General features: G+C 34.0%; 2 protein-coding genes across 3 annotated transcripts in view; one reads left to right on the top strand and one right to left on the bottom strand.

The window, feature by feature from the left end:
- Positions 1-13,396, bottom strand: part of LOC111054501 — a 49,723-nt gene extending 36,327 nt beyond the window's left edge. The window contains exon 1 of the mRNA XM_039427082.1: positions 13,256-13,396. The gene's annotated coding sequence lies outside the window, so the exon portion shown is untranslated. The remainder of the gene's footprint in view (positions 1-13,255) is intronic.
- Positions 1-27,102, top strand: part of LOC111049984 (COMM domain-containing protein 4) — a 123,690-nt gene that overhangs the window by 39,603 nt on the left and 56,985 nt on the right. For both annotated transcript variants that reach the window (XM_039426331.1, XM_039426332.1), the window contains exon 3: positions 17,500-17,533. The gene's annotated coding sequence lies outside the window, so the exon portion shown is untranslated. The remainder of the gene's footprint in view (positions 1-17,499; positions 17,534-27,102) is intronic.

Here is a 27,102-nt window from a genome sequence, read left to right as displayed (position 1 = left end):
TCTGTACTTGGAATTACTGTATTATTCAAATTGCTGAACAAAATTGAGTGGCTTTTAAATGGAATGTGTTCTATTCATTAACGCTATAGAGAAAATATGATTCGAAATGTAACGTGGGATTTAGGATGCTGTGGATAGATTTTTGTTTGGAAAGAGTGTGAATGAATTTGAAGTACACGAGCGTTAAAGTTGGAACTCCGTGGGAAACACTGGATGTGTGCACTGCTATATATTTTACATTGATGCTTCATCATCTACCGTTTGGCTCTGAGTTTCACACTCCATTCAACTGGTCTAGAACCTTCCACAGGCCTTCCCTGGCGATTAATGTGCCATGCCGCTTATAATCAACATGGAAAGACTTGTTTCATGAATATCCACTTAAAAACTGTTTTTCATCATTGAATGAGCTTGCTCATTTTATACGTGCTTCATAAGCGAGCTTTATTGTTCCAATAGATTAGTAGGCTGACTGAATAATTAGAACACAGGGAGGTATGTTACTCACCGGACCAGTTACATACTAAACGCTCTCTACCAGATTTATCGGCAGTGATCTGTTGGTTTGTTCATATATTATTCCTAGTGTTTTTGGTTATAAAATTTATCGTTTTCGTATGAAATCGATGAATACAATTCAAATTTTATTAGAAATCTTATGTAAACTTCATATAACTAATACTATGATAAGAGGCTCTCATAATAGAGATGCTGTGATTCGAGTTCATTTCCGAACTGAACTGAAAGTGGAAATTGATATTTGAACAAAGAACAAGTGAGCTTCAAAGATATACATGATAACAATTTTTTTTTGTACGGTATCTAGTGCAGCAGAACAACTTAGAAATTGTCTTAGTATGCTGCACACGTCAGGATGGTAGCTGAGTTGAAGTTCAGTCGAAGCTTTCTCGAAGGGCATTCAATAATAACAAATAATTTCGAATAATTACAACAACCTGTTGAAACATCATGTGATTTTTCTACCTCATCAACACCTGGATAGTTAATAGTTCCTCCGAGACAACAGGTCACTGTACTAAAAAGGAATTTAAGAAGTAAAAACAAAGTTGAAGCTATCACTATCTCTTTTCTACTATTGCATTGTTCTTATTGGACCATAGAACGTGTGAAGTGACTGATATTGCTCTCCTTTGCTCTGGAAGAATGTTCAGAGTCTTTTTGCTGTGTTACCAAGTTCAGAATCACCAATTCTCCTCTTCAAGCCTCAACCCACAGTGTTTGGCACAGAATGCGTCTATTTCAGTATCATTGATCACAAATTTCCAATGCTCCATACAAAATTCCAAAACTCTTACCAGTGTTTCGTGAAAAATTATTTTTTTCCAGTTGAAACAAGTGTCGAAATAGCTATTGATAACTATATTGTATTCTTCTTCTATCTTACTAGAGAATTATTCAAAGAAATCGAGAGAATTGTTTATTTGAAAATAGTCCACTGAATTAGTCGAATGAATAAATTATTATAGGATTATGTATCAGTTTGGTGTGATATATGAGGCGAAACATTGTCTTTGAATAAATTGCTAGTTTCGTAGAGTTCAGAATCGATTGATTCATTTTTTTCTGTATTCATGTAATAAAAAGTCCTGAAACCCCTACCCCATCTCCAATCAATCAAAAATATGAAAACAAAACATTCTTGTAGGATGGAAATCAAATCCGACCGAAGCAGTGATGAAAGATATTCGAGTCAACCGGTCTCTCACCAACTCTACAATCACATCTATTCCGAACTAGGGTGAAAAAAATGTCAGATCTTCTCAATCTCATTGTATTTCAACATATTTATCTTTTGTTCACTGTACCCTCATCTATTGTAATTCAACTTATTGTTTTGAAGCAATTAGGAGAGATTCTCATAAATTGCGCACTATTTTTTCAACATGCACTCATATTTAATTCAAATTAACTATACTCGGGAGAAATACATTCAAATTAACTATAATTAAATAAAATGAAAAATTTGAAGTACTTGACTTTAAGACCACTGAGCACAGGTGTACAGGCAGATCCAAAGTTATACAAAATATACTCATATTCAGTTTATATTATAAGATAAGATAAGATAAGATATTATTTGGGCTTAAAGTTGGAACCAATTCGTATTGGCCTATCTGGGAATGCACTTGATTGAAGTTTAAAGTCACGCTCACGCAGTTCCCTAAACGCTGTACCCATAGTGTCAGTGACAACAACCGCCAATCCCTTGGAGCAATTGAGTAACTGACAGCTTGGTTAGCATCCATCAATCGATCTTCTCCTGTGTGTTATGGGTTCATTCAAGTCTTGTGACTCAAGCACGGCTCCACCTCCCCTCCACACAGTGATTTCAGGTTCAGCGTATGTGAAACCTACATTGCCTTACTTATAATGTTGTACTTTTCACATACGTTATCGTCGACCATACAAAGAAACCAACAATTTGACCAGTTTAGCTTGGTCGAATCTGAGTGGCATGAACTTGATTTGTCAAAATGAATTATTCTGGGTAAAGTCTACTGTCTATTACTTGATGGCTTAAAGAGTAATCCATGTCTTAAGATTGTACTTGTTTAGAGTTCCAATGCAGGAGGTTTTCATAATTGACTACATTAGACTAAGAATAGATCAAAGGGGTGGTTTTCCTTCAAAATCTGTAGTAATCAACCTGAAAAGAAAACAATACAAAACACTTTCCCTCTGTGTGGATAGTAGCTGTATGTGATACTAATACTTGTGCAGTTGCATCACAATGTTAATAGTTCCGCGTGTATTTCAGGTTAATCTTAATCTTAATAATTTAATTCCAGGTGGAGTGGTAGAGAGGACTTAAGAGCCCAAACTCCGTCAAGTAAATTATATTTTCATTTTATTTCATGACCAATTTAACATGCAAATAAACCTTCACCTTTAGGATCGTTCACCTTTATTTCAACCTTCTTAATAAAGTGGTTCTCCTCCTATCATAGGAAACCGAACATATTAGGAACCTCCTTTAATATTCTTAGGTATTGATATTCACACAATTCAATGTTTTTTTAAGAAGAAAAATGAAAATAGAATTCAGATTCGAATAGAATAAAATAATTAAGAATAAAATAGATAGAATCCTCTTTCTTTGGAAAGCCTGTGATCTTTTATTTCGTGAGTGTGAAGGATTCTATAGAATCGAGACCAACAGGAAAAGTCTGTGATCTTCATCTCCTTCTGTGTTATTGCAGACTTTCCACTCCTAATATTATGTTTTCAGTCTCTACTATAGTGAGGTCCACGTTATAATGGCAGTGTTTGATTAGCAATGGTATTGCTATCCCTGTCTATCATTCAACAAAGCGGATAGCGCTATCTCTCTTTGCTCTGTTGCCAGATCGTCTTTCAACAATGTAAAATAATTAACAAAATTAATTAACAAAATATTTCATCTTGATCATGTAAATTCATTATGAAATTATTGGAAGATATAATTTCTTACTTAAGAAAATATAATTGATTATTTTGAACAAGAATGAACAGTTAATATTACATCAATAAAGCTGTATCAGCCACCGTCTATAGAAGGCATCGACAAGACGAAGGATCGGCAACATTTTTCTCCACTGCTAGTATAACGTGGACCTTACTATACCTCAAACAGGCTGGAGGTGACAAACCCCAAAGCTTATTTCTCCTAAGCTCCTATAGTAATACATTCGTGGACATCACATAGGCATTTTCATGGACATTACTGCAGCCGCCAGCCAAATTTGGGCTGTTATACTACTTGTGACTATTATCAGTGCAGGTGACCGGCATTATTAGTGCATTGCAGTCCCCGAAATCTGACATACTCCGAGATAGCTTAACACAACCCCCGCACATCTGCCCGATCCACAGTATATATTAATTTGCATGTGATACGGCTCCAGAGAGGCGAATGCATTATATCCACCCAAGTAAACATTTTCTCAAGCGGAAGCATGTCAACAATAGGGCAACGCCAAATAGTCATGAATGTGATAGCACTGCTGTGTCAAACCTATTCAAGATGTTTGTTGGCCGAAATTTATCAGTTCATCTTTAAGGATTGTAAGAAATTAACGTTTTTATTTTGAAATCTTTGATACTACTGTATATTTATCGGAAAAAATATTCACAATTTCCTTGAATTGATCAAAATTACACGAAAAATAAAAAATCGAAATGATTTTCATATGAATGCCAGTTTAAATATTCATTTTGAGTTCATATATTATCATCAAGAGATAACTCTGATTGAGCTTGCTGTGTCTCGTCTAGTCTTTATCTAATGGTTTTTAATACATGTATCCTGGAATAATCCTTAACTTTCTGTCAACCTAATTAAGTTACCAATCCTAAATCTTGTTTGAAAATATTCTTCACTATCTACCAACCTACACCAAAATCAAGGAGGAACTGTTTTCTACTTTTATCTATCTCAATGCATATTCACACCGCTAAGGCTTGGGCCACACGAGCGCACAAAGTGCGTCCGTTGCAACTTACTTTTTGACGTCCGAAATACTTTGTGCGTTGTAGAAATACATAGAAGTGAATTGGTGACAACACACGAGGTACGTGCGTACCAACTACCGGAAGTCGTAACGGACGGTGATTTTTGAACTGCGCAGAAATGCTACAACGCACGTCGAGACATGCAAAAGTTATTAGCTTCGTCTGTTTCAATTGCGTAAAGCCAACTGTCACACCACAGACCACACTCAACGCTCGTCTAGTGTCATTGGCGACGGCCGCAAAAAGTAAGTTGCAACGAATGCACTATGTGCGCTCGTGTGGCCCTAGCCTAAGAGTAGTCGTGTAATATTCTTGCATGGTTTATTTTCATATTTGATACAATATTAAATTCATTCTGTTTATATTCCCACCTCAAGAACAGTGTTTGGGTCTAATTTAATTTTCAACCACTCACATTTATTTACAGATAATGAAAACGTTATAATATATTGTATAAATAGTTTGTCTCGATTTTCAAAACGTTTGCATTGTCTTGGGCGAAATAACTAATTAAATTAGTTTGAAGTTATCCGAACTATTTCCTGGAATGCTGTTTGAATGCAGTATACCATCACAACATTATAATATCCTATCGAGTCAAAGGGGGTTGTTTGTTTCGTTCTACATCTGCTGGACACGTTGTAATTTTACAAGTTTAGTCTAGTGTTATTTCTAATGTTGTTTCTGTTTGTCCTGATGGTACAGATGCAGTGAACTATAGTACTGAATGAAAGCACGTGCGAAATGTTCAGGCTAGATTAATTCACTCATAATTTTGAATAATAGTTCTTGTGAATGAACTATGAATGAACGATGAAATTGAGTGGAGAAAAGTCACTATTTTACAAATTAAATGAGAGAGCATTTATTTATAAGAGTTTCATGAATGGAAACAGGCAAACTTTATAATATCCCTGTGTTTTTGTTAAGGTGATGTTCTGGTAGATATTCATATTGAATAAAAATGACTTGATATTGTCAAACCACTAATTTATTCAAAACAATTATTTGAGATACTAGTTTCTGTTGCCACATCTTTATCAGTCTCTAGTAAACTCACTAGACTCAACTGCCGCTCAAACCTAGTTTTCGTTTTTGGTGCATTCGGGCCTAAAAGCGTGAATATTCAGCAACAGAATATATTATAGTGTGGGTGAGCCCTACGATTGGCCATCAGCTGTTGACCAATGAAGGTTTAACTCTACTGTCATTGGTCGAGGTTAGACATGCCAAGGATTCCAAATAGGGCAATGAGAACTGATAAACAACAACAAATGAAGAGAAACTCAGTAACTAACAAAGCCAAGTAGATACTAGAGTTTATCAGAGATTGACAATGGTGTAACAACCGAAACCGGTCTTTCTAACTATCAATAAAATATGTGGTTTTTGACAATTTCTTAGCCTTTTTATTTAATATGAATAAATACTACTATATCAACTTCTCAACTACACAAAAAGATACTAGAGTAATAGTTCAGTTCCCAGCTTCTTGTTATTTTACTTTTGTATTTGGCTTGGTTTCTCCCTTGATATTAATTTTCTACCTGTGTTTTTGTTGTTGTTTTTGTATTTTCAAATTTACTGGTTATAAAATAGTTTATTTTTCTGTCCTTACTCATTCTTTTCCATGTGGTTTGATTGTTGTTTAACAGTTCTAATGACCATATTTGGAATACTTGGGCGTGTCTTGTCTCGACCAATGACAGTCGAGCTCAACCGTCATTGGTCAACAGCCAATGGCCAACCGTAGGGCTTCGCCCTAACTATGTGTCCTGCTGTTCAATGTTCAAGCTTCAAGTATACTGGAGATTTATAGTGGTATAAAAACCGAAACTATTACCTCAAATTGTTTTGAAAAAAGTAGTGGTTTTGACAGTATACTCGTTTTCATTCAATATGGATATCTACCACAACCACATCATCATGTTTACACAACACAGGAAATGTTGTTGTTTATGTAACATGCGTTACATAAACATTTTGTTCCTGATTCACTCATAAATAAATTTTCTCTCATTAAATTTGTGATTAGTGACTTGTGAATATCATGACTTTTTCATTTAAAATTCTCTACTACATAAGAAAAAATAAAGAATAATTTATTGTAAATTGTATTGATGGCAAATAAAAGGAATTGAATTGAATTGAATTGAATTGAATTTAAGCCTGTAATTTTTGCTAGGAAAGAGAGTCATTGCTGCATAATACCCAATTTTCTGTCATTGCAATTAATTTTTTTCATTGACGTCTCCAGTCTTCACACCTATCATGTGTAACAATAGAACGGAGAATTTTCTGTAAAAAGTCATACTTTCCTATATCTTGGAACACGGGACGTTTCGTTCAGAATGTAGTGCTATGCTATTTGTTGCAGGGGCGTCTGCATCTCATTATCATCATAAACAACTCAATAGATGCATCCAAAATCCCGCTTCTATTTGCAAATGCTTCTACAGTATTACATGCAAACTAATATTTGCTTCAATTCCTGAGGTAAACAAGCGTTTGATCCGTTCGTCTGCCGCTGTAGACTTTGACTTCTTAATCAAATCTCTGTTTTCTCGAAAGTTTTAGGTTCTCCTGTTGCATTTGCTATTACTCACTATTTGCATCATTTTCAATTATATTTCGATTACCCCTAATTCTCAATATTTGAAAATGAAAATATGCTATTATTTGGAAACTCTTAGCATTTTATTTTATTTCATTGTAAGGTAGACTCACTCAGATCGTCATCGGACGGACGGACGGACGTCCGATGACGATATGTGTGCGCCTACTATAATCATTACTTTGGATACAGAGACTAAAGGTAGGCGCACACTGATCGTCATCGGACGGACGGCACGCATCGGACGATCGGATGATTAGATTTGATGCATTTTCAATTGTAGTGCGCATACCTATACGGATGCGGATAGGTATGCGCACTCCAATTGAAAACAATGTATCAAATCTAATAATTTGATCCGTCCGATAACGATCTGTGAGCGTCTACCTTACCCACCCAAATACACAAGTGATAATATCGTAATATCATTTCAAATTTCTTATTGACAATACGACTTCGATATTATCTGATCCGATGTTTGTTTATCAGTGATCTCTTTTCTATGTCTGCAATTTTATTGCAAAATGTGACCACTTTCATAATTTCACAAAATTTATCATTCTATTACCTTGAGGTGCAATTCCTCATCGAAGACCACGATTCTACTACGCGGCTATAGCCGTTTGTCTCCATTTCTTTACAGTGAGGCTGCTCGAGCCGCGTCGTTACAGCCACGACAGCTTTAAGCTTGAACTTTTTTCTATTCTAAGTTGAAATATTTTCAGTTGCCAACTATATGTCCTTCTTGTAAAATCAATAAAGCTAACACTTCTATTAATAATTATCGAGCAGACTATCGAGCGGCCTCATTAAAGACGCGCGGCTAGAGTCGTCGCTAAGTAATTACACTTTCATTTTATTTATTTGCCTCCACTGAGATTTATCTATCCTCCCCCCTGGATCATCAATCAAATGTACAGCATTTCTAAGCATTATCTAAGTAATGTTATTTCTAAGTAAACTTAGAAATAAACTAAGTAAACTTATTTCTAAGTAAGTCCTTATCCTTGAGATTATCATCGTATATATCTTTGTCCTGTGAATTTCTGAATTCATCCTAATTTATCCACATAAGTCAATATTGTGATATTGTATATCGGTTGTTTTCCTACAAATTCCAAGTAACATTTTTTAAAGAAATTATTGGACAAGATGATATAAGTGAAACAAAGCCACATCCTATCAACCCGTCTCTGTCAAATCTGGTTATGTGCTGAATCACCGAGCTGCCATGTCAAGTAATAATAGCTAGAACATTGGTTGGTGAGATGCACCTTCCCACCATTACCAACCCACCACTACTCCCGCCATTTACCACTACTATGTCAATTCATCCGTCAATATATTAAGCAGGTCCCAACAGTACTCTCAGTGTCTACACATGGATCAATTAATTTGTGCCTTTATGTGTTCAATAGGAACATGCAAGATCTAAGTTCCGAAGAGTACATGTACTGTGTTTTAGACTGCTCCTAAATACTTGTGGTTGAAATTCATCTCCTTAAGAAGAAAAGTGTTGCTTCCGTAAAGTTACTGATAACGATTAAACAATACAGTATTAGGAGTTTGAACGATCGGGATAGGCTCGATTTCTAGATGCATGAATTAGTAAAGAATGATATAATAGAATAGTAGAAACTGTTCTGTGAACAGTAGACCTCGCGCAGTTATAAACCGCAGCCTCCTCTTATACTGTCCATCAGAGTAAATCCTGTCTGTATGTCGTGTTGGCGAGATATCGGTGTGAAAACGGCTAATGGCTGTTTGGGTTGGTGTATCAAAAATGCTAACATCAAAAGCGAATCTCCTTCAAGACATACTGGCAACAGGACAGCCCGAGTTCCAAGCAGAGGAAGTTCGAGAGACAATATACTATGTTATGTTTTAGTTATTAATTGTATGCGTTATTGCACACAATCAATAGTTCATTTAATAGTGCATAAAAATTGCATTCAATGAGGCATGCAATTTATAGTCTTCACAGCAGCTGATTTTTTACCAAGTTACATTGAGATATTGAATTGCATGCGTCATGGCATGCAATTTATAATCCACTTGACAGCTGATTTATGATGAATAATTCTATAGTTTGATTTTTATACTAATATGACGTATGAAGGAGGTTCATTTTTCCTTTTATATTATCCTTAAATGCAAAATTTCAAAAAACCTTGTATATACGTCGACGCGCAATTTAAAAAGGAACATACCTGTCAAATTTCATGAAAATCTATTACCGCGTTTCGCCGTAAATGTGCAACATATAAACATTTAAACATTAAGAGAAATGACAAACCGTCGACTTGAATCGCTCGGTCAATAAAATTGATAATCAGTACTACAATAATGACTTGTAAAATTGTGTTATTAAACTATAATAAAAATAATGTCTCTAGATGTTGGACGACAATAAGATAATACAGTTATAATGAATAGCAGACATGAATGATAGGTTCTTCATAGTTATCAAAGGTTCATGAATGATTCGTTCACTATAAATTTAAATTTGTTTAAGATAAATGCTGGGATTCACCAATCTCGATCGAGACATTTGGTCATTTTCGAATCAGGTACAGTTTACAACGAGAGCAATGGAACATATTTTGTGTATGCCGATATCGTTTATTCCAGTGCACACTTGTAAGGGTGCATTTTCGTTTGTGCGTAAACTTTCGCTGCAGACGACGACAAGCATTGTTGACATTCATATTGTGCAAATTTCAAGTGTGCTAAAACAGCTGATCAAATAAATTTTCATTATTTGTGTTTATTATTCAAGAATCAAAACATTTATGATAATATCAACATATTGCCATTTAAAAGTATAAACTCAACCTCCCCCATTAAAACATAATTGAACATAATCGTTCAGCATATTCAGATAAATTGAAATCTACCCAATCTGAGATCCTCAACCTGTCGACGACGGCATTTACGCATAAACGAAAACCCAGCTTAAAACGTACCTGGCTTGATCATATTCAACTATCTTGTCCGATGTACTGTTAAATAGCTTGCAGTTATTTTTTTGTACGAATTTCGAGTGAATAAATTTGATTTGATTTGTCCGAGCTTGGTGAAACCTGACCTAAAAGTTCTAACAACTGGTCAAGTTCTCGAAAACTTCTCTTCATAAACGTAAAAACATAAATTGAGCAGTTTGTACATAGGTTTCGTTTCATTTTACAATTCTTAGATAAGCTGTCGAATGTTGTTGATTGATCCTTGACGAAAGTCAGTGAAATTTCTGTTCAGAATTATTGTTGTTTTCAGAAACGCGAAACTATCCCTACTCTTTTGAAACAGCCCCGAAGCGATCGCTCTGTATCCCTGAAGTACAAAGGTTAACTTCATTTATCCCATTTTTGACAAATGGTGTTGGAAAAGGAAGTGGCAAATGAATTTTTCATGGTGGAATGTTTCCCGCAAACGTGCTCTCTCGCAACTTCCTCAAACTTTCACACAACAATTTCCAACTGCAAGCTCAGCCTCTCCGAGTAATCCCCAACAACTCACTTTAAAGGCATGCATGGTGACTTGGCAACTCAACTTTATAACCTCTGTTAATTTTTTGTAAAAACACGATAAAGAAGTCATAAATCACAGGGCTCATTACAATCGCAGCAAAGTATCGAATAAGTTTCCATTGAATCACGCTTTAAAACAAGAATTTTCTAAATCTCAAGATCAGTCACTCTCCCAATCTCAAGAAACAAAATCATTATGTAGATGTAGATAGTTTACGTGCACTGTAATCAAATTATCGTAGCTTAACTGAAGTGAAAACTGATTCGAGAAAATTTTGAACGAGCTCTGATCTTTCTCTCAATGTATTATGTATTGATTTAGTGTCATCCTTTATTGGTTTTATTTAAATGTGCATTGCCCATCAATTCCTAGATTACAATTTTTTGACAGGCAAAACTATTAATTTAACCTGTGCTTTTTTCACATCCTACTGAAGTTCCTCGCTTCTTCAATTCGGATTCTGGTTTCAAATGTATTACACCTACTACTAAAATAAAAAGCATGTCAATGACAAACATGAAATCATAATAGGATAATCAAATAACTTCCTTTCAATCCTCTAGCTCTAGTACAAACAACTAATATCACTGTTTTATTGGATTATTCTCGTATGAAATTGGAATTCATAAAATAGAATTTTATAAAAAATAATGGATATCAGCTATCCATGCGATATCAAAGCGTGTTTTAATAGTATCATAAAACTTTATTATAATCATGATTTCCAATCAGCTATTAATATTATAACAATATCATTATCATTCCAATATGATAATTGAATATCATGTTTGAAGCATTTCCAATTTTCAAGCCAATTGATATCTTCCCTATGAGGTTTTTCCGATGTAACTTCACGTGAATTAGTTAGAATTACCTTCATGGATAATAGAAAACTCAATCGAAATCACGTCCGCTTTTCCTAGAAAAGCTTAATCTCAATGACAAGTAGGAATTAGAATTTACTTGTGGATGGTTCAACGATCAACATGAGTAATAAGTAAGCTCTGAATTTATTGATTTATGTGAATTTGATGGTAATGTAAGCAATCCAAATTTCGATCATGTTCAATCCGCCTATTATTAGAGTATTTATTTCATTGACAATCACAAATCATAATTATAATATATAATATATATATATATAGTATTCATCATATTAATGATAAATATAATAATAGAGAATTATTAGAAATGTCTGGTTTATCTCATAATGATCATTCTACTGTGAAGTGACAAAATTTTCACAGAAACAACTACACCCTTTGTAACTACGTATTATCATTTGAGTGTTTTGATACCATTAATTTATGTTATGATATCCACATTAACAACTAGAATTGTTATTCCGTTCCGCCCTGTAACTATTCTGTTCTCAGTTATCTGAGTTTCAAGTTAAATCTTTTTAGAGTTCTAGTTTATTAGATAGCGTAGTTCATTAGATTTTCGTGGAAAACATGAAAATGTGAAAAATGTGAAGAGCTCAAATTTGTTTTACAACATTGAATGAAATAGGTTTCTGACGATTAAATTGGTAAATTTATTGTCATCCATTCATATATCCATTGAGAAAAACCTCTCTTTATCTCGTCACAACATTTGATGTTTTTGGAATATCTATCACAGATAGGATCATAAATCACAGGTTTTGGAAGTTTTATCAATGAACTTCCATAATTTACTACTAGAATAATAATTATGAAACACTGAATGAATGTGAATATTTTTTTGGATGTGTGAATTTTGTCTGTGAAAATGATTTCTTCACTCAACCTATGATTTAGTTTATGAAACACTGAATGAATGTGAATATTTTTTTGGATGTGTGAATTTTGTCTGTGAAAATGATTTCTTCACTCAACCTATGATTTAGTTATTGATTTAGTCAACCCTATTTAGTTATTATCCAATGAATTATTCTTCATACTCTTATTGAAAATCATATCTCTGAAAATCAATGAGAATTTAATCGCCCTTATTCACCTCCAATTTCTATAATCACCGCGCCCTGATTTCTATTGACAGTTGAAGAAAGATTTTTGAAGGAATTCTAAAAATATATTGAACCAAGAAAACTCAAGTGATTCGTCTCATACTTCGGTTCTTCTATAAATCATCCTCTGATTTCATCCTCCTTAATAATCCATACACTCTACTTAATAATTTCAAACAACCTATTTTCGAAACATCGTTATTCTTTAAAAAGTATTGGTTTTCAAAAGATGATGATTATTAAAATCGGAGTACCCGATATCCCGTTCACGATCTGCATTGCTAAATAATTTCGATCATCGGAATCCATTATTCATTTTACTCAAGTGTTGTTAGGTTTCTAAAGTTGAAGGTTTTAAAAAGTAGAACGCGACTTTCCTAAAAATCTACTTGTATATCAAAGTAACTTGTTTCAAAATATTTATTTCGTTTGAATGATTTATTTGTGTCATTCGAGTGTATACCTAACAATCAACAATAATAGGTATATTGATTATAGGATTACTGATTATATTATAGCATAATGCTATATTTTCTCTACATTATAACTTGAGTGTCAGGTAGTGAGGGTTTGTCAGGGTATCCCCGTGCTAAAAAATCTGTACCACCTACCTGATATCAGGCAACTAGAATGTAGGCTCTTATCTTTTCTTGTTTAACTTTTCCTGTGGGAAATTTTCGATGTCCTATTGAATGTTCGACAGGAAGGGTGTTGGGGGGTGAGAGTTAGTTCGTCGAGAAGAAGAGACTAACTTGTTGCTGCACTCACCTGTTCAGTAGCAGCGTCGGAGTCCAGTTGAACAGTAATGACGTCGCGACGCTGTCCGCGTGTTATAGACAAGCAGCGCATCTCCTATTGGTGCGCCTGACCTATGTGAGGAGGGGTGGAGATCACCCCTTCCCATTCTCTGTCACCCTCACTCTCCCACACACCTACCCTCGCATCCTCTCACTCGTTCGCCGCCTACAACAGCTAACTGTTAGTAGCTACCCTCTCATCCTGAGCGTCGTTGTTTTGCCGCATTAATTTTTAAGCATGTCCGCTACTTGTTAATTTCGAGCTGCTTGCTCGATTGAGTCGCTTCTCGCTGTCGGCTGTTCAGATCAACACATGCATGAATATGATCATTTTTGAAAGCGCTTTGCAAAAAATTTGTTTCAATTTTCATGCTCGATTCGCCCCACCCCTTGACCCCGATCCGGTTAGAAACACTCATTAAGTCTGTTTCATGTCGTGCAAAGTCAAACACAATTCAAAATTTTCACAATACTGAAAGTTTGCACTAGACGCAGATATGTTGTGGAATGTCTCCATATTTAGTTGAAATGAATACGATATTGTCAGTTCCCCATGTAATGTTATTGTTATTGTCAATAATTGTCAGTTCATTACATGCCGATGTCATTTTCATGATAACAGCGATGTAATATTTATTTCATCTTATTACTGACAGTTGATTACAGAAAATTTAAGTTACTTCTCACACATTAGTCTCGTTGGATTATTTTCTCTATCAATTATTATTGCGTACCAATGTCTCGTGAAAGCTAGATGTTTGTTCTAAGTTCATAATAGAATGTAATATAAATAGAAATAAAAATAAAAATCTCAGTATCCTTTTTGAATTATTTAATCACAACATGTTTCAACATTGATGCCATTTTCAAGTGATATCACAGGGTACTGAGATTTTTATTTTTATTTCTATTTATATTACAAGTAGCCCTATACAGAAAAGAGAGAATGTAATATTTATGTTTGAGTAATATTTTTTTCATTTAAATCATTGCTACAAACTATACTGAAATTTTCTCTTTCAATAGAACGCTTTCGTTACTGTAATTTAGAAAATGAAACTATATTTCCATTCATTGGAATAAGAATTGGTTTTATCTTCATGTCTATACATTTTTCCAGTGCAACTTGTAATTTATTGTCTCTTGTATAATAATTTCAAAGATTGATCAATGCGTCATTACTATTTCCGTTTTATGTAAATTATCCAAATTCATTGACAAGTTTTATTTGTATTTGCCTACCCTCATTATCAAGTATATTTTGTACTTGGTTAATCGCATCATTCCACTCTCCACTCTGCTCATCAGAAATTAATGTATAAATGAAATGAATGAAATATATGCTAGCGAGTGCGATTTGGCTTGTAGTTTATTGATTCATATTAGTCAACTTATCAATAAATTCCAGCTTATTGTAAGCAATTCAAGGTACATGTATTTCCATTCGTATTAGAGCTTGTTCCGTATTACTACAAGCAATATATCTAGGTACCTGCTCAATACTCAACTAAAATGTATGTTCAAAGAGAACGGTTTAACTTCAACACTTTAACCGTATCACCTGTCTCTGAGACTGGTACAAAAATATTGCATTGAATTATTAATACACCTGACTTCCTGTTTGGCTCCCCCCACTCAGTAGCTGTTCAATGAATATCAGAGAACAATTTACTAGTCGTTTCAGGCTGATTAGAAGAGTCATTCCGAACACAGCCTCAGGTTATTACTTACGATACGGTCCATCGTACCGGACGATACGGTAAGTGTTTCATCAATCCTGGTATTCCCGGTCTGTGATACCGGAGAATACGCTCTAAGCAACTTTTTTTAACGGCTCATCATAGAGACCTCCGTTTCATTGATGCAGATTTCAGTGAACAAATCAAGACAAATTACTTAGATTTTCAGAGTTCACATCAAAAGTATAAGAATCTATGAAATTACAAAAACTAATGTTTTACCATGAAATTGAACCTCCGGTCTGAGAGACCGGGTAATGCGGTTGGTGGTTGGAAGAATCATGATACGGTTAAAGTGTTAAACGATTCAAAAATCTTAATCAACCTTGTTGATGATCAGGTCTGATTTGATGTGATTGATTGGTTTATCATAATATTGGTGTCTTGTTTTATAATGGACGTGCGTTTATAAACCTGCTCTTTGTCATGAATATTATAAGGAAATGCACCTTGAACCAGTGTACTGTTTGTGGTATAAATCTATAGATAGAAAAATGAATCTATGTAGGTCTAAATATACAGAATGATTCCTTATTTAAATTTTCTCAATGAGTTCATTGCATCACTACGTTGTAAGTGTAACTTTATGTTTTTGTGACGACAAGCTTTCAAGTTATTTGGCTTAGTTTGTCGACGGCTAAGAAAGCAGTGTGTTGGTGGGTTTGGAGGGTCGGGCGTGAACTTGAAAGGTGAAGATGCTATCAAAGTGTGAAGTGTGGAGCGGTGGAAGAAGGTGAGGAAGAAGTGTTGCTGTAATGAATGATCTCAACGATCCGCGCTGGGAGCCTGAGTGATGGTGGAATTAGAGAAGCCACGCGAATGCACTGTTCAACAAGACAGTGACAAGGCTAGAGGATTTCCACTGTCTTCCATGCTTAATGCATCCTGCGACTTTCCCCCGGATTTTGCAAAAATGTTGAGAGATTACATTACAAAGTGCCACACTCCTGTCATCAAGCTGGCGCTATTTTTGCACATAATATTATTGTGAATAGGGTAATTTGCTTGAACACGAAATGACAAGTTGAGGCTCAGTTACATTTGCTGGAACGCTGAGCTTTTCTGTCTCGGAAATTATTTAGTACTCTTCTTCACTGCTGTCTTATTACAGGAAAAGAATGCTCTCTGAATCTAGGATGAAACAGAATTCATTTATAGCGTTGATATTTCCATATTTTTTCGAGACTAACTAGATTTAGAGAATATCTTAACAGACTCCTTTCACCTGTACCATAGAGAGGATATTTTTACCTCTGTGCTTGTAATCACTCTGACTCTATTCTGTACCTCTGGCAGAATTACTACGACTGACATCTACGTTTAACGCTAATCTAGCTTCATAAGAAAATATGGTTGCATATATAATAATGTGTTACATTCCAGGTTTAAACAAATAGCTGATCAATCTCCATTTAAACTGAGATGGTACATAAGGCAGCGTTCAGTGGTGCGTTAGCAAATAAAAGAGACAGCTATAGTGAGGTCCACGTTATAATGACAGTATTTGATGAACTTTGGTTTTGCTATCCTTGTCTATCATTTGACAAAATCGGTAGTACTATCCTTTTCTAGGTCCACAACGATGCCAATTATGTTTATGACAGTGTAGAAATATAATTAATTAATGCAGAGAATCGGCATCGCTATTCGTCTATCTTCATCCACTTCCATTATAACGTGGACCTCACTATAGCTTCAAGTGATAAATTCTCATTTTTAAATTAACAATTTCTGGAATGAAAATCGGAATTGGTTTCTTAGGTCATAAAAATTTTATAATTTTATTATGTTTATTGGCTGTTTTATTGCTTATCTGCTCAAACATAAACCTACTCTAGCATTATCTTCATGGATATCCACCATATTGAATTTCTTGATAGTTTGCATCAATCAGCTTAATACTTTATTGATGATACAGGATACTCTTTGAAAAATATTCATTCAACAATTTACTCTTTCATTTTTCCCTGCCATAATCTTCATTCCTATACTATCAGTCGATTCATTCTTGTCAATTACAAGGCAATAATGAGAGCTATCCAGTATTCTCTAGCACTGAAATGTACAAATTATTTTGTGTATCCATGATAAAATTCCTTACTTTGCCATCAAGGATGACCTGATGTAGTCCATTCTTATAATAAGAAATGTATGGATAAGAAAATTCCTACAATTGATATACTGTAGCTATTTGTTTCTCTCTTGTTACTTTTGATTGCTTAATAATTGCACTTCATTAAAAGTTCATTCATGTACTGTATTTTATTCTCTTCCCACTTCATTAAAGTCAATAATTTATCAATCTGTTCTGCTTTTCAGCTCCAGGATAGCTTGAAGGAACAAGGAACATTTGGTGAGTTTTGTTTCATAAATTTTGAGTTGTAAGTTACACAAAACGCAAAAGAAAATCTTCAAAACAAATCTTCCCTCATATCTTTAAATATCTCGTAATATTTGATGAAATGTTTGTAACGAAAATTCCCCTTCAGGGAAACATCATATATGACTGTTAAAAGGTAAATTTAACCTAGCTTGAAAAACCGTATGCCAAAAATAACACACTGTTAAAAAATGCCAATTACTTTGCTTCGCCTACGCTCGAAAAATAACACATATTGCATACGTTCAGTACGAGACGTTAACAAAACATTGATCTATTGTCAAATCACAAAGCTAATTGCTGTTACTCTTTACTTGGAAAGGAAAATTTTACCCCCTCCCCCAATATCGATTTCAAAGGCTCTTCTTGAATAACAAAACCACTGTTCATTACTGTAAGAAGTAATAAAGTTGCCCTACGCAATATACAAGTATATGCATATGTTTCATCACCAGGAAATGTGATCTATTGATAGAGCTTCCTCAAATATTTATTTTTTTTATTAGTGGAACTTGTTTGGAATCTGATCGATTCCGTGTATATTACTTTCAAGCTCCCTTTCTGGTTTTATGCGTATTTTAATTGAAAATCATTAATTTTCTATGCCAGAGATTTAGTTTCAAGCTAGGATAAATCACTGAATGAATACACAATGCAGAAGTGGAATTCGCTACTAGGAAAATCAGACTTGTCGTGGAAAGTTCAATATTTTGTATAGTTTTCGTAATATTTCTATTGTGGCTCTGTTATCAATCAACGAAATAATTGACCAGAATTACTCCATGGTATAGTCTTCTCTAAAAGTATTCGCTTATAGCTATATAACAAACGTCTAATGAATAGTATTAGTAATGATAATACAAAACTATATCGAAATAGATCGATAGTTCTGTGATATATCTCAATAATTATGAATTATGTTTTATGGAAAAGTTACTCACAGTACAAGATGGTTCGGAACAACCTAAAGCTTAAGTCCACTCATCTCTCATCATCATCACCCACGTACAAGCCTGGAGCTCATGTAAGCTTCACCATCAGCCAAAAAAATTTATCATTCATGTATGGAAGGCATATGCTTACTGTAATACAACATTTTTTCTTCTGTCGATAAACCGTTAAAATAACTTGTCTATAGAGACTGATCATACGTGCCTCTGTTTTTACTCTAAATAAATTCCATTCTATTAGTTTTCAATTTTCTAGTCCTTTCGTTCGAAAAAAAATATTCTCCAGTCATCGCATCCCACGTTGATTTTCGATCTATTATTTCATTATCGTATTTGGCTCGCACACAAGCGTGCGTGTATTACGTGTATGATCATACATGAAGTGGAATATTTCGCTTTGTGTTCAGATTAAAATCTTGGTGGAATTGAACAAAAAAAATCCAGTTTTTTAACTTGTTTGCCATAGAGAGAATGAAAAATTGCTATCCATTCAACAAAGAAACTCTTTATCTGTTATAAGCTGTAGAGCGGCATGATTCATATTGATATTGTATGTGCGCTCATCACTCTGTCATTTTGACTGATTCGCGTATCATTGAAAGGGTTTGCTTTTCCATCCTACGAATGAATGCTTTACCTATCTCAATTATTCAATTCTTCCTGTCGATTTTTTTCAATTCGATACTTTTCTATTATTCGGAATTCGCTGCATCGATTTGATATCAAATCAAATACTTTTTATTTCCAAAAATAAGAGCTAATAAAAAAAATAAATGTTTTTTCCAAAATAAAATAAAATATACAAATAAATATTGATGTTTATTGTGTAATAGAACATTTCCACATATTCAATCGTAATCTATCATTCATAATCCAGCTATAATAGAAATAACAAAATGAACTAGAGAAGTCTTGGTTCATCTTTTTTAGTAAAAGTGTGAATGAAAACTGCCCGGAAATCACTCGTAGAAATGAAAACATCACTGTGATGAGATGCGACAACTCTGCAAGTAAATCTCCTGAGAATGTTATTTTTATATTCACTCTTCCGATATCAATTCCTATTCTCTGTTCCTCATCTGCTCGCAAGTAAATCAACGTATGGCTTTCGATTATATTATTAACAATGAATAGATATTCTATTGCAGTAACGAATTATTACCTATGATGTATTTGATGTTAAAACTAGTGAGTAGCAGAGAGAAACTGAAGAAAATACACCTGAGAAATTCATATTGTAACATCTTAAATCTGGGTAGATGAAAAGCCCTAACAGAAATAATAATAGGTCTAAAAATAAAGTAATTGGCTAATATCGCCAAGCAGATAATAATCAAGATAAGATAGCATCAGCTTGTTCTGGCTAAATGGTACAAGAACTTAAAAAGGATTTGAAGAAAGTTTACTACTCATAAATATATTATTTATAAAATATTTGAAGATTGAGGTTAGATAGATGTATTCACAGATCGGTGACCTAGAGATCGATCAAACCGAAGAACGTAGAATCTGACCAAAACCCCTTGGCAGAGCTTATATTGCAATCAGACGGTGTGCAATGTGAGAAAACACCCGTCCACGTGGCTAATTATTAGTTAGCATGGAATTAATATTAATGTATATAATATTAACTAGCATGCAAAGAGCATAAATAAAAAACCAAATAAAAATAATTTAATGTATTCAGGAAATAAGAGTTACCAGGCGCATGAATACCTAATAAAATTTGCATGCACCAATAGTAAAACGGCAGTTAATAGGCGGCAACTGTAGGCCGATTCAAAAATATTTATATATATTTATATAATTGTAGTAGATTTCGTGTAAAAATTTGTGTAATCTATGTTATCAATATGGCTCGAATGCAAAGAAATTATTAATCATATAATCTAAGCAATATCTTGGCATTCTTTGTAAGATCTATTTGAATTTAATGGCGGAGGATTGAGATATTTAAATTTTATGCTAATTTGAAAGTCGGAAAGAGGATCTGTAAAACTTGAGAAGGAAGAACCAGCACTCGCCAGCCAGATGCCACCATAAGAGGACCCCAAATATTTTAGAGCGAAGTACCTTATTAATAATTTTGTAAAAATTAAAGTTAAAGTAAATTATTAAATTTCTTAAAAGACTTCGTGATGCTATTGTGAAGCAGAAGTCATTTTTCATTTTAATTAAATTTATAACCCCTTGGAGGAGACGATTCCGGCTACCATATTCCCGGACCACATGGAGTTGGATCGACATCGGCGGCTTACAAGAAGATTTTCGACACGTGAGTGATTTAAATTTGAATTTAGTGATGGGCGCCCTAGTGCTTCGAAATAATCTGATGATCAAAGCTAGCTCGCCGAAAGGGTTATTATAAATTAAGAAATTAATAAGAGTAATACTTGCGCAAGTAAAAATTAGTATTAAAGGTATCTAATTGAAAGAAAAATATATAGATCAATATTTTAGAAATTTCTGTTTAATCAAAGAAGTACGAAATCTAGGCTATTAAAACATATGCATCAATATTCAATTTTTTGCAATACAATTTGCGATAATTTATCATAGTTCTAATTCACTAGATGAATGGCTCTACCTATTCCGTCAGGTGCCGAATCTTGCACCCTGAGATAAAAATATATATTCGATACAAATAAATCTACTAAATACTAGAGATTTTAATATATAAATATATTTGGATTATTAGTGGCTAATTTATCCAGCTGATCTTAGAGCACATATTTATGATTGAATTATCCAAGCCGACAAGTATTAGCAAGTACATGTCACAGCTACATGCCAAAGAATGCATATGATTTCAAGATAAAGGCACATGGTAATGATTCGTGCCATAAATCTAGAATATAAAGTTAGCCTGTGATATTTTTATTGATTTCAATATTGTTCTATTTTTATATTATATTTTTTATCGCTCTATATATATTTTTTGCCTCGACTGATCTTTGCATTATTTATGTAATATATGTGTAAAATTTTCATGGTGTGCAATTCATTTTATATTCCTCATCTCTATAGTATAAGTATCATTTATATATATATATTTATTATTATTGAATTACAAGAGTTATTGGAGAAGCCCATATCTAGGCCTATCAAGATTTTTTAAGACTGAATGCTATTAGAAAAACCACGCCCTATTATATTAAATCTCATGCTTTACCGACTGATGCCAAGCAGGAGGCTAATCGTTATTTTATATAAAGAATAACGTGACAATATTCAACAATATTTTCGAATGAGCAGAGTATCAAGTGAGGTGATGCGATAAGACATGTTTATATTCTTTATGTATATTGTAAACATTTTTAAAACTTTGGTTCTATATTTGCTGAGGCATCCGTTTGAGTTTTTGATAAGTTCGCAAGATGATTCAAAAGCAAGTTCGGGAATCTGGAATTCCTTCGAGTCATTCCTGCGCTTTCGTGTGTTTTGTTTTAAATTCAATGTAATGATAGTTCGGTATTTCGCTATTGATATGTAATCCACCATGGACTCTAATTAAGTAGAGCTCATAAAAGTGTTCTATCAAATCAGTACCAACATTCACTATACTTATATACATCCCCTTCATTGATGTGATAATATTGACGAGTTGATGTGGAAGCAGCTTCTTGTGTACTCACAATATTTTATGCTAACATTATCAGAAGTGTGAAGCTTCTTGTTCATTTGACAACATGCTCAAAAGAATGCTGAACTCCGTAGGAAGCATTATTACCCAAAGGAATTTCTCTAAAAATCCTTACCTCAGGCGCTCTTAGCTTCCACCTGAGTTTTAGCAGAAACAGAATTTTAATGATCCTTTGAAAAATCAAAGTAGTGCAGAGAAAAAATTCTCTCGGCGTGAAATGTTTTTGTACTCAACTCATCTTTTTAAAGAAGCTGATACTTTATTATTCTTTTTAATAGCAGATCCGTATACTTTCAAATAATAATTGTTTGAGAAAACAAAAATAATTTTCGTGTTGAGCATGAAATGGATTCGAGTTGAGTAGAAACTAGTTGATTCAATTAAATCAATTTAATCAGTTTTTTATCAGTTGAATCAATAAAGGATTATTGATTGATTGATTGATTGATTTTTTGGGTAGATACTTCAAGAGTGGAAAAAATGTTATGTCTTCCCAATTCAAGAGAGGTTTGGGTAGCGTTAGGTAATCAAGGGATTATTGCACTTGTGTTTCTGCCCCTTCATGTGTATCAGCACTGTTATTAGATCTGCCTACCGTATGGATTGATTCTAACTCTCTGCCTACAGATATAGCTCCCCGATTGGCTCATAAAAATGATTAAAAATTCAAAGTCGTGAAAATTTGAACGTGGGAGAGGTATGAACTGGACTGAAGGGTTTTAATAACTCACTTCGTCAAATGAGTGATGTTCTTTGTTTCCGTAGGCGAGATTGAATTTTGAATTTACCCAATCATCTTATACGCCTCTCTATCATACGTGTACTTTGAATTGCTTAATCAAAAATGAACAAATTTTGAGATTATTGAGTTGATTCATTAGGAATATTGACATAAGCTATATTACTCACAACTTCTCGTAGGAAAATCATCAGTAATTATTTCGAGATTATCGTTTTTAGTTCGGGGATGAGAAAACTATAGCCTATTATAAATTTGATTCCTTTTTTGATTCCCATCCTACCGTTCTAGAAATGAGATGAAATGAAATAAAAATTTTCTAGAAAACTAGAGGGTTTTGAAATAATTTTCTGCTTTGGAATAGTCTTCCCTTCTTCGTATGAATATTATCTCTTAGTAAACTCTTGGGATGCAAGTATAGCTGAAATTCTCTTATATTTATAATCATTTCGGAGGAAATAGGATAGAAGACTGGATAATATAGGATCTTGAAAGGAAATTTTTTCCTCGTCGTTGTATGAACACATGCTTTATTCAAGATTTCCTCAGTTTCTCAACTAATATTTACAGAGCTAATATTTTGTAGATAGTACCTCGTATATTCTGTAAATATTATCAGAAAGACTTGATTGTGAAAGGTCAAGCATGTAACATCATAAAAGGAGACTTCTCTGTAATACTAAATCTAATTTCGTACTGTTACTTTGTGAAATCAAGCCCAATAGAAGGAAAAACGGATTCTCACTCAGAATTTCATTATAACACTTTGAATCTCTTCACGAACTGCAGATCATGTACAAATATTGTTTGCTAGCTGATGTTATTCTCGTTGGTTGAACACATACTTAATTCAATCCTTTGCTTAAAAGATTCCAACTTCAAACACTTCTCACTCTTTGTTTTCACTCTTCGACAATTTTTAGATTGAATCAAGTAAAAATATAATGAAAAGTACAAAGTAGATGGGTTTCAATAGAAATTAATGATTTTATCCTATTAATTGTGTGAATTTTTGATAAGTTAATGAAAAAGCTATGTTCATCAATTATTATGTTTTGTTTTTATGACTTGTAATAGTGTAATATGTTTTCTATCGGCAAAACTAATTATTTTAAATGAAAAAATACGTTAATTTGTGGTCACTGTAGCTTGTTTAGTGAAAGAATGATTCGATTTCAGTGATTCTTCTACAATGTTAGTTACGTTCGTGTGGAGTTTGGATTAGCCTTATTATATTAGACCAAAACATAATATCTTGAATGAATCATAAATGGCTTGAATACGAAAATGAACTTAACTGAAACATCACTTCATCACTTTAGTTCACGAATCTAAAGTTGATTGTTAATTTCCCTTCACAAAATGCTCTGCTTGCATCCAGATATGAAGGTGAACATTTACATACATTGCTTAGACAGTAGACGACAGTTTAATTGATTAGCTGAGATAAGTAGGTTAGCTGGATACGACAGAAGTCGTAATATAAGCTTTGTGGGAGACTGCCATTACAATAGGGAAGAATGTCAAAATTCCCTGCTAATTAATTTCAGGAAATTACTTTCAGACTACTCTTTGATAGAAAGTCGCCCACTGAAAATCCAATGTGTTAATCAGATTATTACATGCGAAGAAGTTTGTAATGAACAAGTGTGGTGCTCAAATTTCACTCCATTCTCATCCGTGTGCTAAAAACTTATTATTTTGTTATCTATTTATATTTCCTTATCAATTTCACAAGCTTTACGAAAATTTATCAATTTTAAAAAGTTGGAACACTAAAAGAGTCTCAAATAAGATAGCTGGAACGCACTCTCACAAATTATTGATAAGAAGTTGTAATTTCTCTACTATCATAACAAATGGTACTTGAAATGATTGTTGACAGAATGTATAGTAGTAATATTTTGTTTATTTGTCCTCAGATTACAAATAAATAACCCTTTTTATTGCATTCTTATTGTTGAATACACTTCGCAGGGCAATATCATGGAGTCGAGTGGCTGAATTAACAGTCCACGCCTCCAAACCCAAGGAACTCTCTGATTGGTCAATGGGTCGATTAGTCTCCATTTCACCTTCATAGCTCACTACCAATAGGAATCAAGCAGCTTGAGAATGTCATGTGCATGTCACTGACCAATTCGACTGCTCGTTGAATTTGGGACGTGGTGACTCTAATGTTGTTTGTTCTCTTGAATAAGTTCTGCCTTTCTCCGCTGGAATTATATTATTTCTCTTAAATTTTCGAAGTAATAAAACCAGTAAATTCGTTGGAAATACGATAATTTATTATCAAGTTGTATCGTGATATGGTGATCGAGCAATAAGCAATAATTATCAAGTTGTATCGTGGGTGATCAAGCAATCAACATTATAAGCTTGTTTTAGATTTTCAAAATATGTTTTAGGAGAGTAACTTTAAAAATAGAGTCGGGGCGGAAAAATGTTGGACCTAGTGGCGCCAAATTTCCAAATTCGGACCTGTAAATGAACTAGCAATATGTGAATTAAATATCAGTCAATCAGTTCTTCAATATCATTGTTGAGTGCCTTTTCACAAATTGTATTTCAATTCAATATTATTGCAGTAATGTCAATTATAGATGAATCCCGAAATGCAGAAAGGGGACATGTTCCCTTTTCGTCAATCAGTTCTTCAATATTATTGTTGAATGCCTTTTCACAAATTGCATTTCAATTCAATATTATTGCTGTAATGTCAATTATAGATGAATCCCTAAATGCAGAAAGGGGACATGTCCATATTATTACCATTTTCATTTTGTAAGAAAACATCCCTATGATGAAACTAATCACCTTTTTCAAGCTTTTCTTCCTCCAAAACAAAGTTCATTATCTATAGATAGTTTTAGTAAGGATCAGCGAGCGTTGTAAAATTAATTCCTATTGAAAAAATGTCACTCCCGTTAACTCAAATTGATTTGAAAGCTGCTTTCAATTATTATTAACGCGATGAAAATAATATCCTTTGGATCTGGAAACATGTTGAATGGAATATGGTGGAGTTGTCAGCAAACAAATTTGAGCAAACCGATGTCAAATGAGCGTCGGATTCACTCAACAAATGATACTTAGTAGCTTACGTACTTCATTATGTAAACCGACGTACATTCTGTTTGAGCTCTCGGGCTCATCATAACACTAAACTCCGTACGGTACTCAATTTCTCCCGGCCCATTCAAAGGCGTATCGCACTGCTAAAAGCTTCATTCAGCAATGCATTATTCATTTTCTGTGAGATGCAAATCATCAGAATGAAATATTCCACAGAACGATTTGCATGTTGATCATCACTTATTATACATTACTAATTATAAATACGCAAAGGCTAATTGACGATCCACTGCTTTCTGTTATCCCCCTAAATTCTCTGTGCGTTTGAGTTATATTTATTGTAAGAAGGGAGAGTTATTTCAACGAGTTTTCATTTAAAATGTGGGATAACAGAAATTTCCGCTTTTTCTGCCATGTAAACCCTCAGCAGCGTCCGTTTCAGATTTTAGTGAATACAAGTTGAAATAAATAATCAAACTTCATAATAATCATCAATTACCTTGAGGTTACCTTTTGAGGTTGAGTGGTAGAGAGGACTTAAAAGTCCTAACTCCGCCTAATAAAGAATTTTTTCATTTCATTTCATTTTACCTCATTCATCATGATCAGATCAAATTCATTATCCGTCATTACTTGATTACAAATACATTGTTACTTGAAATACCCTATGAGAAATAGATAGTTCTAGGTCGGCTCCTAACCACTGGGAAGTTATTTTGAAGCTCATAAGGCCCGCCGCAAAGTAGACCCACGCTAATCCACGAACAGCAACCCACACCGTAGGGTGTTTTGTAAACCATTGCTACAGAATTATTTATAATCAATCAGCTGACAAGTGGATTATTCATTACATGTATTACAAAGATGTCTGGAGTAGCCTAGCAATGGTTTACAAAACATCCCACGGCGTAGGTTGCTTTTCGTGGATTAGCGTGGGTCTACTTTCGGCGGGCCTTAATGTCTCATCAAAGCAGACACCTTTTTAAAGCTCCACACTTGTCATGCAGTGTTCCATTCCCACTTCCATCCGATCACATATATTATATCGGTGATGACAATGGCCTGGAATGTTGCATGCCACACATGTCCGTCATGTGATCTGTCTCACCCCTCGACCCCACAGAATATCGGACAT

Source organism: Nilaparvata lugens, chromosome 4 (assembly GCF_014356525.2).
Source record: "Nilaparvata lugens isolate BPH chromosome 4, ASM1435652v1, whole genome shotgun sequence".
Lineage (NCBI taxonomy): Eukaryota > Metazoa > Arthropoda > Insecta > Hemiptera > Delphacidae > Nilaparvata > Nilaparvata lugens.
The sequence above is the reverse complement of the archived record's forward strand: the minus strand, read 5'-3'. Positions and strand labels throughout refer to the sequence as shown.